The sequence below is a fragment of the Acomys russatus genome, chromosome 30 (assembly GCF_903995435.1).
Source record: "Acomys russatus chromosome 30, mAcoRus1.1, whole genome shotgun sequence".
In the NCBI taxonomy this organism is placed as follows: Eukaryota; Metazoa; Chordata; class Mammalia; order Rodentia; family Muridae; genus Acomys; species Acomys russatus.
The window spans coordinates 14,855,732-14,867,929 of record NC_067166.1 but is presented as its reverse complement, the minus strand read 5'-3'; positions in this window follow the sequence as shown (position 1 = coordinate 14,867,929).

The window sequence follows — 12,198 nt, the reverse complement described above, 5'->3', positions numbered from 1 at the left end:
TGACCTCCAACATTCAGGGGAGCACATCTCAAAGGCCTTCCCTCTGAGTGCATTATGTAAGACTTTGGAGACTGTCTCAGCATGAGTTTTAAAGGAGACATTCAGAGGGCAGTATAGGAGCAAGACACACATACCACCCAAAGAAGCAACCAGGTAAATCTTGTTTCCAGAGCGGCTGCTTTCCTTCCCATGGGAGTACCATGAGAGTGTTCATCTATAAAGAGCCAGGCCTACATGCTGTGAGGTCCTACACCCATGGATGCAAGCAACCGCACACTGAAAGTACTTAAGGGCCTGAGCAGGGGTTGCACCTGTACTTAGCCTGTGCGGCGACTGCATTATTAACAGTGCAGTGTAGTAATTATGAACACACCCTGTGCACCATGTTTGTTATTAGAGTGAATTAGAGGATATTTGAGGGCTATGGGGAGGTCCTATGCCATCTTGTAAGAGCTGAGCACCCCCTGTTAGAATTCTGCTTCAGTCTGCCTACCTGTGATGCCATTGCCTAACTGCCATGAGAGCGTGGCCCTACCCAGTATATTAAAGGACAGACCAACCTCGCCCCTCCCTCTCTTACCTTCCCCTCTCTTCCTCCATCTTCCTCTGTCTCTGTCTCTCTCTCTCTCTGGGGTACCCCTCCCCCATTTCCTTCTCCTCCATGCTCATTTAATAAACCTTATATAATATAATATCTAGCATCTTATTATCTTATCATCTAATGTTAGAATACTGCGTCAATCTGCCTACCTGTGATGTCATTGCCTACCTGCCATGAGGGGTGTGGCCCTGCCCAGGATATAAAAGGACAGTCTACCTCGCCCCTTCCTCTCTTCCTCTTCCCCTCTCTCTCTCTCTTCCTCTGCCTCCATCCCTCTTTTTCTCTCTCTGGGGTACCCCTCCATCTTTCCTTCTCCCCCACAATCATTTAATAAATTCATTTAATATTATATCTATCACCTGGCATCTTATTCTCTTATTATCTTATTGCTTTATATTTTATTTTCTGGTATCTTATCACTTTCTTATATTAAACATAACCCCCCCAAGAGACAATTCCATAATGACCTGATACACTGTGTGGTCTCAAATGGGCACCTGCTTGGGAGATGATGCCTCCTTAGCAAACCTTGGTCCTGTGGAACAACTAGGAGAATTAGAACATTAACCAGATAATAAGGTAATAAGGAATTAAAATTAATTACAATAATGCAGTTAATTCTTAACTTTGTGGAGAAAAAATTTTAAAACTTACTAAATGTTAAATTACCATTTATAATTTACCTTCAATATTTTAGCATATAAGGTGAGGGGGTTTTGTTTGTTTGTTTGTTTGTTTGTTTTTAGGCCAGATTTCCACAGATTCTGATTTGGTAGGAAGAAACCAAAAAAGAGGTACCTTCACCCCTTGCAAGACTGTTGACCAGTGAAACTAAGAAAAGCTGGTTTGAACCAGCTCTTTCCAGTTCCACAGTAGATATTTGCTGTCCTAGAGAGTTATCAAGAAGAGCAGATGGCCTTCTGATAAACCCTGCTGGGAGCAGAGTCACAAATGCAAACCAGCAAATAGCTGGCAGTGAAAGGATCGAAGAGTTGAGGGGCATCTAGTGTTGGAAGCCAGCTAGGGGTGAAGGTTAGCTGGAAAAACAATCCCTGCTTTGCCACGGAGCACAGCCATGGCCTGACACCTTATGCAAAATCACAAGCAAAGTTAGGCAACGTGTTTTGGCTGTACAGACAGCTGCCTTGAAGACGGGCGCATACTTTGTTTAATCAATAACGAAAATGCTGAGAGAACTTTTAGAAGAACGCACGTCTGTTGACTACAGAATTCTGGCCAGCACATTTTAGGGCTGGCCTCTGTTATCAGGATACTGCAGGGAGACAGGTAGAAGACCTTGGCACAAAAGACAGACCAACACCATATCCTGTGGCTCAGTGACACCAAAGTTGAGGATACTGTGTTAATACCACTGGGTGAGAATAGGACCACTACCACAATTTTGAGCCAATTTTGAATTAACCTTAGCTTTTATTGGGATATGCCCAAGAGCTAGCCAGCAACTGCCTACTAACTCAGGTTAAAGAAAGCAGCCCTGAGTCCATTTTTGGGTGCCCTTTAAGGAGTAAAATCACAAGTATTGCAAAGTAGGTTTACAGAAGTAATAAGGAAATACAGAAAAATCTCAAAAAACACATGTGTTCATTATGCAGTTTATTAGGGAGGGTAACTAGGGAAGGTTAGGGTGTTCTCAAAAAACAAACAACAAACAAACAAACAACAGTCAAGGTTATGGGTTGAGGCAGGTCAGGGTCCAGGTAACCCTAACCCTTACAGCAAATGGAAGCTTATTTTTAACAGTATAGCATAATGGCTCCTGTATTCAAACTAGAGTCAGGCAGGGTCCTGACCAGCTAGTTGACAGGGTGGACAGCATCAGGAATGGCAGGCTGGACAAGCAGAATGGATCAGGGGAAGAAGGGCCCAGACCAGAGTAGACGAGAAAACATTTACTATAGAGAAAAGAGCTGGGACTCAAGATGAGGGGGGCAAAAAAAAGGCTCCGCCACAGATACAACATTACTACTTAAAATACGGCTTAAAATGTGGCAACCCTTTTATTTGTTTGTGTCTTTGGTTGTCTGGCTTTGTGCACGTGTGTGCATGCACCAGCGTGTGATACATGCATGTATACCTGTGGGTGAGTGACGATGTCTGTGTGAGGCACAGATCAATGTCTGATGTCTTTTTCTCCTGCAAATCAGGGCCTCATCAATTCAGTCAGAACGACTGGCCTGTGAGCCTCAGGGATATCTCTGTCTCTACACCACACACACACACACACACACACACACACACACACACACACACACACACTGCCCCATCCCCACGCCGCCCGCACTGGGGTTACAGACACATGCCCCTGTCCCAGGCTTTTGTATGTGTGCTGTGATTCAAACTGGCGTCCTTGTACTTATGTGACGACAGGTTTTTCCCTGACTGGAGGCATATCTCCAGCTTCTCAGTGTTTCTGTTTATTTATTGGCTTGCCTCTCTGGTTTTGTCTTTTAATAACTCTCACTATCTAGTCCATGCTAGCCCCAACTTGCATGTAGACCATGCTAGCCCCAACTCCTATCAGTGCTCCTGCCTCAGCTTCCCAAGTGCTGGGATTCCAGGCATGTAATACCACATCTGGTGATGGGAACTGTTCTGTTTTTGTTTTTTTAAATATTCACCATAAAAGATTTTCTTCTCCTTTTAAATTTTTTGATAATATACAATAAGTGCATCAGATATTTTTAACAAAACAGAAAGTGAATAAGTAAATCTTTCTTTAAAAATGTATTTAGCCGGGTATGGTGGCACATGCCTTTAATCCCAGCATTTGGGAGGCAGAGGCAGGCAGATCAAGTTCGAGGCCAGCCTGGTCTACAAAACAAGTCCAGGATAGTCAAGGCTACACAGAGAAACTCTGTCTCGAAAAAAAAAGTGACTAAGAGTAGGCGTGTGATATATCTTTGTAACATGTTTATAACATTTGATTAGAGTATGTTAATCCCTCAAAGTAAGGAGTCCCAGGGTCACAGTTTCATACATGTGGATAATGGGCTTTAGTCACACGGCAGTCCTTCTCTGATCTGGTCCCTCCGGCCACCAGGAACCATTTTTTAAGTCTTTAAAGAGAAAAGCTAACACAGCTAATGTGGGCCAAGCTATTACCAAACAATTACAATAACAGCAAAACTGGTAGATCATAACATTCTGAATGAGAGATGAAGGACACTGTAGCCAGGACAGCCGGGCTTTTTCCCAGGTAAGGAAGCTGGAAGCTGTACATGCTGCTGTCACCAGAGGGGCACGACTGTAACCACCCCGCACACCTCCCTAGAAGTGCTTCTTCCTCTTACCATGTGCCCATCATTTGTCCTAGTTAACATATGCTTACAGCTGTTAGTGTTAGTATACTGCCCTTAGTCTGCCTAGCAACCTATGACATCATTACCTGCCTACCGTTAGCTGTGCCCCCTGCCCAGGATATAAAAGGGCAAACCCATCTCATCTCTTGTTCCTCTCTTCCCCTCTTGCACCTGTCTTGCTCTCCTCTCTCTCTCTCTCTCTCTCTCTCTCTCTCTCTCTCTCTCTCTCTCTCTCTCTCTCTCTCCTCCTAGGGCACTCCCCCCTTCCTTCTCTCCCCATGCTTCTACAATAAATCTTATACCATGTATGTTGTGTGGTGGATATTTCAAATTTAAAAATTAGGAGACATCGTGATGACCCCAAGTCTCTCACTGTCCTGCTTTCTACCCTCTCCATGGGCCAGAGCAGACATTCAGAATCATAATAGAACAGTGGACCTATTTTTAAAGTGACACTCTTTCTCCCCCCACCCTCACCCCACCCCTTCCTCCTCCTCTTCTTCATTTCAGTTCTGTGGATCAACCCCTGGGCCTTGTGCACTGCCACCCAGCCAAGCCCTGAGCTTGACAACGGAAGGGTTTTGTTTGTTCGTTGGTTGGTTGGTTGGTTGGTCTGGTTTGCAGTTGCATGGTGGTTGTCAGTGGGGAGAAGGGGATGGTAGGAGGTGTTGCTTAGCATCCCCAGCAGTCCTTCTGAAAGTCCTGGCCCCTGTCAAACCTCACCAAAGGAAATGGAGGGAAGGCTGTAGTCTGCCTTGTAGGCTCACTCTTCTGTCTTTAAGAGAGCAAGAGGAAGCCTGTGAAACAGGCTACCAAGAAGAGACTCGATACCCTATGAGCATATACAGGGGGAGGAGGTCCCCCTCAGTCACTGTCATAGGGGAGCGGAGCAAGGGGAAAATGGGAGGGAGGGAGGAATGGGAGGATACAAGGGATGGGATAACCATTGAGATGTAATATGAATACATTAATAAAAAAATAAAACTTAAAAAAAAGACAGCAAGAGGAGTGTGGCCTCTTTCCCGGTCTCACTGGGACCACTGGCATACAGCTTTACACTCAGAGGGAAGAGCGGGAAGACTATAAATGAGGTTCTCTAAGTGGCTAGGAATGCCTGCCATGAGGGAGCTAAGAATCCCAAGTGGGCATCCGTAGTGAACAGACCACCTCTGCCCCTTGGCTCTGCTACCTGCAGCTGGGTACCTTGGATAAGAGCCCTAGCTCAGGCAAGCTGCTTACTTCTCATATTTAGGAAGGAGACCTGCACAAACTCTTGCGGCCATAGGGAGGACTCCGTGGAGTAAAACGTGTACCTAGCACAGGATGAGTCCGTATTTAGGGAGGCACGGCAACTCACAATGTCCTTCTCAGATCTAAAACAATTTGGGCTCTCAGAGACCCCACTACACCTTATGAAGTACAGGACCATTTTCAGATCTGAGCATAAGATTTGTTGAATGAAAAAAAAAAAAATGACTGTTTGCTAAAGCGTTCCCTGGTGTTTTATGGAGTAGAAAGGTTTTTCAGGTAAGGTCAGACAACCAGAAGATTGTTTGTCTGTTTTGCTTAGAAAGTAAAAGTTTAGATCCTGGATGAACAGGGGAGTTCTTGAGAAATACATCTATCCATAAATTCCCTGTTGCCAGCAACAGAACTCACTGTAACTAGCTTAAGCCAGAAGAGGATTTATTCAAGTTTATTTGGAAGCACATAGCTGCTGATGCTGGGTGTGAGTCCACTCCTACAAACTGTGTCCTCCCACCCGACCGGGCTCCTCCCTTTCATTCCATCCCACGCCTTGATTTTCACTTGGCCTCAACTTTGTGCCTCTGGTTACCAGTTCCTAAGTCAAGACCTGACACCTCCCAGACATTAGGAAATCTGGGAAAGTGTGTTTGGGGGCTTTAGGAAGGTCACACTCCTAAAACTGTCCCTAGATACAAATATCTGGCAGACAGACATCATGACCACATGACAATTTAGAAATCAGATATTCAGGCTAAAACCAGGTGTGTAACACATACCAATAGTCCTAGGAGTACAAGCCAGAGGATCAGGAATTGAGGAAAACAAGTGGTTTGAGGCTAACCTGGGGGTCCATGGACTTCATCCCAACCACTAAAAAAGTTCAAGCCAGAAATGATGGCACAGTTCTGTAATCTTAGCATGTTGGAGATTGAGGGAGGAAACTATCAAATATCAGACCAGCTGGATTTTCGGGTGAGCTGAAGCTATCTCTATTTTTTTTTCTTTTCAACTAACTAAAAGTACCTTTATGATATTATTATATTAGCCTCTAATCATTTATGAACTATATCATATTTAATATATAGTTAAAGTTACAAGCTGAGTTATGAGTTAGTACCAATGACTACAACTAAAAAAATAAAATAAGTCGGGCATGATGGCACACGCCTTTATCCCCAGCACTCAGGAGGCAGAGGTAGGCAGATCGCTGGGAGTTAGAGGCCAGCCTGGTCTACAAAGCGAGTCCAGGACAGCCAAGGCTAACACAGAGAAACCCTGTCTCGAAAAACCAAAAACTAAAATAAAATAACGGGAGAAAAATCCATTAAGTTTCTCAGAAACGTTAGGGACTATAGAGTTTGATTTAAAATAGAGTATTTGCATTCACTTATTAGACCTGCTCAGTTTGTTTTTGTAGATCTTCTTTCAGACTGAATAGTAAAATAGATATGTAGCATTTAAAATCCCAGTGGGGATCTTTTCTCTGGTTCAACTCCATTAACGTTGATGTGAGAAAACAGAGGCTCAGAAAGTTTCCAATGATTTACTCAAGGTCACTGTTAGAAGACCTAGTTATTCATTGTTTTTCCAAGAATCTGTTCCCCAAGCCTCCCCAACACAGCCATCAGGCAGGATGCTTGGCTCAAACAAGCCCAAGCCTTCCTCCCTTCAACATCCATCCAGAAAGGCTACTTTGGCTTGCTTTGTTCTGGAAAGATTCATTTCTGTTCCCTCTGGGTATGTTGAAGCCTCAGACATGAAAAAGGAGGAAAATAAAACCAATGCCACAGAGGCCATAATGTAAAACTCTGCCTCCTTTTCCTGTGTGTGTAGAAAAGCTCACCCAGCCAAACCAGAAGTCTGGCCTCCCATGATTCCTCCGGGGACACAGGCTCATGACCTAAAGAGGCACACTAAATGCTGCCTTTGGGACCAAGATTCTAATCACGTTGGAGCCTTGAGAGACACACTCAGAGCAGGCCCAAATCATGGCAGGTACTAATCTCATCCACCAGAGTCCCGACGACATGGAGGCCCAGCCTCCTCCCAAAGCTCCTCCTTCTATCATAACCAACCAAGAGGCCAGGATTTCAGCCTGTAAGATGCAGGGTGGGGTCGGGGACACCAAAGCAATCGGACCACAGTGGAAGATGACTCGATTCCTAACCCAGCTCTGGGAAAAACAGGGTGGATACCACTATGTACCAGGGAGACCACAAGCCTGAGTTTTGAGAGATGAACAAGAAAGAAAGACAAGAGACCAGCTCCCTGTGGAAGAGTAATTGTACCTTCTTATGCAATATTGTCAGGGTCTGATGTGAGCACACAGCTCCTATTATAATCCAATTTTTGTTGCAGGATATTTGATCACACTGTGAACCCTGAGACTGTGTACTGGAGAAGCCCATTTCTAGTTGTGGTGTGGCTCAGCCCTAGCACAAACCTTTAATCCTGTAAACAGGATTAAATAAAGTTACCCTTAGGTTATGAGGCAGAGCAAGCAACCAGTAGACAGGGAGTGAACACTGGGGGAAAACATAGTGAAAGGAAGTCTGTAGGACAGATAGAGAGATGACAGGAAGTAGAAAGGGCATTGAGTTGAAGGAATAGAACTGTTTGCTGCACCTACAGTCACTGAGTTCTTAACTCTTTGGGCTGGGATTAGAGTCTTTTCTTTTTTCTTTTTCTTTCTTTCTTTCTTTCTTTCTTTCTTTCTTTCTTTCTTTCTTTCTTTTTCAATCTCTGTTTGCACCTACTTTAAGGAAGCATCCAAACATGGATGAGGCCAGCCTGGTCTACAAAGTGAATCCAGGACAGCCAAGCTACACAGAGAAACCCAGTCTCAAAAAACAAAAAACAAAACAATAACAAAAACAAAAAGAAGGAGAAGGAAGAGGAGGAGGAGGAGATGAAGAAGAAAAGAATGTTTATGACAGGCAGGCAGTAGTGGCACACACCTCTAACACCAACACTCGGGAGGCAGAAGCACCTGGTTCTCTGTGAGTCTGAGGCCAGCCTGATGATCTACAGAGCTAGTTCCAGGACAGGCAGAGCTACTTGGGGAAGGGAAATAAAAGAATGTTTCTGAGATGCTTATGGTAGCTCACTGATAAGTGGATCAAGCCCTCAGCTACCCAAATGAAGTACTAACTCCTATCCAAGTGTGGTGGCACACACTTGTAATCCCAGCACTCAAGAGGCAGGTGGGTCTCTGTGAGTTTGAGGCCAGTCTGCTCTACATAGTGAGTCCAGGACCGGCAAGTATACATAGTGCGACCCTGTCTTATGTTGGGCAGATTATAAACATGGAAAAGGTGAAACTAGGGAAGTGTAAATTTGCTTTTAGTCCTTTTTCACTAGTTGGGACTCCCATGCACCTGTACTAACTAATATAACTAGTTAGTAACTAACTAACTAACATTTCTCTGTGTTCTTTTTTTCTTTGTTCGCTTGCTTACTTGGTTGATTTAGTTTGTTTATTGAAATAAGGGGACTTGCTCCCTCTTTGGTCTCAAATTTGCCATCCTTCTGTCTCAGTTTCCAAAGTGCTAGGATTACAGGCTTGTTTTGGGGTGACCTACCCCACACACATACTGTATTTACTGCCTCTGAAGGTGTGCCCTGTATTCTCAATTGTTAATGGCTGTGCGGGCAAAGGCAGTGCTGGCTGGATATGTAAATGTTTGTCTCACCCTCATCTGCCCCAAAAGAGGATTCTCTGAGATTATCATGTTGAAAGGGGAAGAGGAAGGCCACAAAGCACCCAATCTCACCCAAAGGCAAAACTCTCCAAAGCAGTCCTCTGCTGATTGGCTCAGAATAAGTAAGCCAAATCTCTCCTACTATGCTAATAGGTTTTGTTGTTGTTGTTGTTGTTGTTGTTGTTGTTGTTGTTTGAGGGAATGTTTTGTTTTCTTTTGTTGGGCTTTTTTTTGTTTGTTTGGTTGGTTGGTTTTTCAAGACAGGGTTTTTGTGTGTAGCCTTGGCTGTCCTAGACTTGCTCTTTAGTCAAGGCTAGCCTCAAACTCCCAGAGATCAGTCTGCTTCTGCCTCCCAGGGTGCTGGGATTATAAGAGTGTTGCCACCATGCCAGGCTGTAATAGCTCTTTTGTATGAGAAGAGAGTGTGGCTTTTGATAAATAAAGAGCTAGAAGCTGGGGCTGGGGCTGGGGCTGGGCAGGTAAAGGACGGAGAGGCAGGATGGAGGAGAGAGAAGAAATGATGGAAGCAGAGGCTCGGTGGCCGAGGGACTGCCCCAGCAGAACGGCCAACAGTCTTATACTAGACAGACGTCTCCGTGTCTTTAGTATTGAACCTCGAGTGAGACCCCGGAAAGCTCCTGAGGCAGGCATGTGCTTTCATGCCCAACTAACCTTCCTGTAGTTTTGAGGCTCAGCAGCTAGTGGACAATGGCAACATTGGTACTTGAGAAGGTATTACTACTTTTATAACTCAGCAGAGGGCTGCATTCCTAGCAATAATCTAAAAGTTGACTAAAGTTATACAGCAATCTATCCCAGAACAATTCTTCACCTAGACACAACTCTCTTTTATCAGCAGTCACTTTAAAGCCTTCCCAGTTCCTCTTTAGATGCAGTGGACTAGGAAACAGAAATGAGAATGATGTGTGTGTACATATGTGTGTGAAATGGCACCCATGTGCAACATAAACACATACACACCCAAGAGCACACACACACACACACAGTTCACACACTCACACACACACAAAAGAGGTGGACTGTGTCAGTTCAGAGGCGAGCCCACTAGGCTGCCTTCAGGATCCGAGCAATGTCTTACGTCATCACCTGCCACCAGGTGCTACTGGTGTGTCAGGGACAAAAGGACCCACCCACCACTCCAGCTCTCTCTGTTTCTCTTGGTCTTTCTCCTTCTCTGTCTGTCCCTACGATTTCTCTCTATATCCGCCTCTGCCCTCATAGCTCTGTGTCTGTCTGTCTGTCTGTCTGTCTCTCTGTCTACAAGTTCAATTATCCACCTCTACCCCTCCTCTTGAAGGCCCTAACTCCCCTCCCCTTCCCTTCCCCCAAATAAACATCCTTATACCAGATATGTTTCATAGCGGATTCATGTAACATTGGTGCTGTGACACTAACAGACTGTACCTGTGGAGTTAAACCAGAAATTGATCTCTACTCTCCACAAGCCAAGCATGCATGCATATCCACCTCCCACATGTGCACACACACACATACACACCTACAAGCACACACAAACCTACATCCACCTACACATACATACCTACAAGCACCTAGACATACAAACACATACACACACACGCCTGCACACATACATGCCTATACAAAGGCACGAATGACACATGTGTGCACACACACAAACACACAAGCACACACATACACACATGTGTTGTAGGTTATTTGATCCCATTGTGAACACCAACATTGTGAACTGGAAAAAAAAAAATCTGTTTCTTATGGTGGTGTGGCTCAGCCCTAACACACACCTTTAACCAAGAACTTTCTGTTTATTGTAAATAGGTGGTTATAATGTAGCTCAGCCCTAGCATACACCTCTAATCCAAAAGTGTTCTGTAAACAGGATTAAATAAAGTTAACCCTACGATAAGAGGAAGAGCAAGCAGCCAGTTGATAGGAAGTGAACACAGGAAAAAACAAAAACAGAGTGAAAGAAGGTCTGGAGGGCAAACAGTGGACTTCCAGAGTGAAAAGGCTTTTGTTTTGTTTTTGTAAGACAGCATGGAGAAGGAGAAGGGCTTTTTCCCTCTGGGACTCTGGCTGGGTAGGAAGATCAGCTGGGTGCTTTTCCTGCCTCTCTGAGCTAGCAGACTCTCTCTCAGTCCTGCATCTGGCTCCTGACATTTTATTAGTAAAATCGAACATTTGGGATTTTGTTTTTAAAAACAACACACACCCCTTCAGCATAGGCTGCAAAGCACACAAATCAGTTGAATGCAGCACACTGGGTGTGGTGTGCATAGCACACAGGAAGAGGTGAACGCCCTGCACAAAGGAATTCACATTTCCCTTTTTAATAAATACTGGCTCTGCCAAAACAAACATGGATATTGGCTACACTTCTATGCCACCAGTTTGCAAAGAGCTCTACACAGGCGTCAAAACTTTGTTAAACCCAGTATTAAAACACAAAGCATCTTCAATAGCTTAAAGCTCAGTGGCTCATGTTTTAATTAAAAAAAAAAAAATCTGAGGAAAGCCAATTTCATGTTTAATTGTTTTATTTATTTAGTCATTCATTTATTTGTCTAAGAGGTGCTAGAAGCCAAACTCACAGCTTTACTTCTGAATGCTTGGAAAGCACTGTACAGCTGAGCTACACCTCAGGCCTGACTCTCTTTCAAAGGAAATTCCAATTAAACAGAAGATGAAAGTCTTGATCATTTCCCACCTATGTATTGATAAAATGGACCTTAGCAGTCTGGTGAGACACCATCTATTTCCTCACTGGGGAACGTGAAGGAGGAGGCGCCCTTGACCTCCACCTCCGCGCACGGTGTCTGAAATACCGCACTCACAGTGCTTCATGTTTGTCAAGTGGGATTTAATAAATGCTTCTGAGTAGAGCAAAGCGAAAACTGAACACAGGACAATAACCTCTCTCTTGAGGTTATGAAACTTGGGGGGGGGGGAGGCTGGGGGTTCCAGCTCAAACCCTCCTCTTTCCGCTGGGACTTATTTTTAACCCTGAACACTTTGCACTTCAGCCTTACGGCCTCTCTTTCTGGGAGCAGAGATCAAAGACCGCAGGCACTCTCCCAAGACCGGCTATGACACAGCGTGCTGCCTCTGGTTTTCAAGTGGACTTAGTTCTTTGGAACCAGAGGCAAGGACTTGGCGGTCTTCAGAGTTTTAGGACTCTTCCTGCCCACCTGTCTCACGGTGCCTGAGGACTGTGTAGGGTGCCACTGTAGAGAGCCGTGAGGGATAACTAACAACCACGTGAAGGCACAGCTGATGCCTGGGCACAGTACCACCCAGTGAATTGCAGATTTTAGTATCCAACACGGAA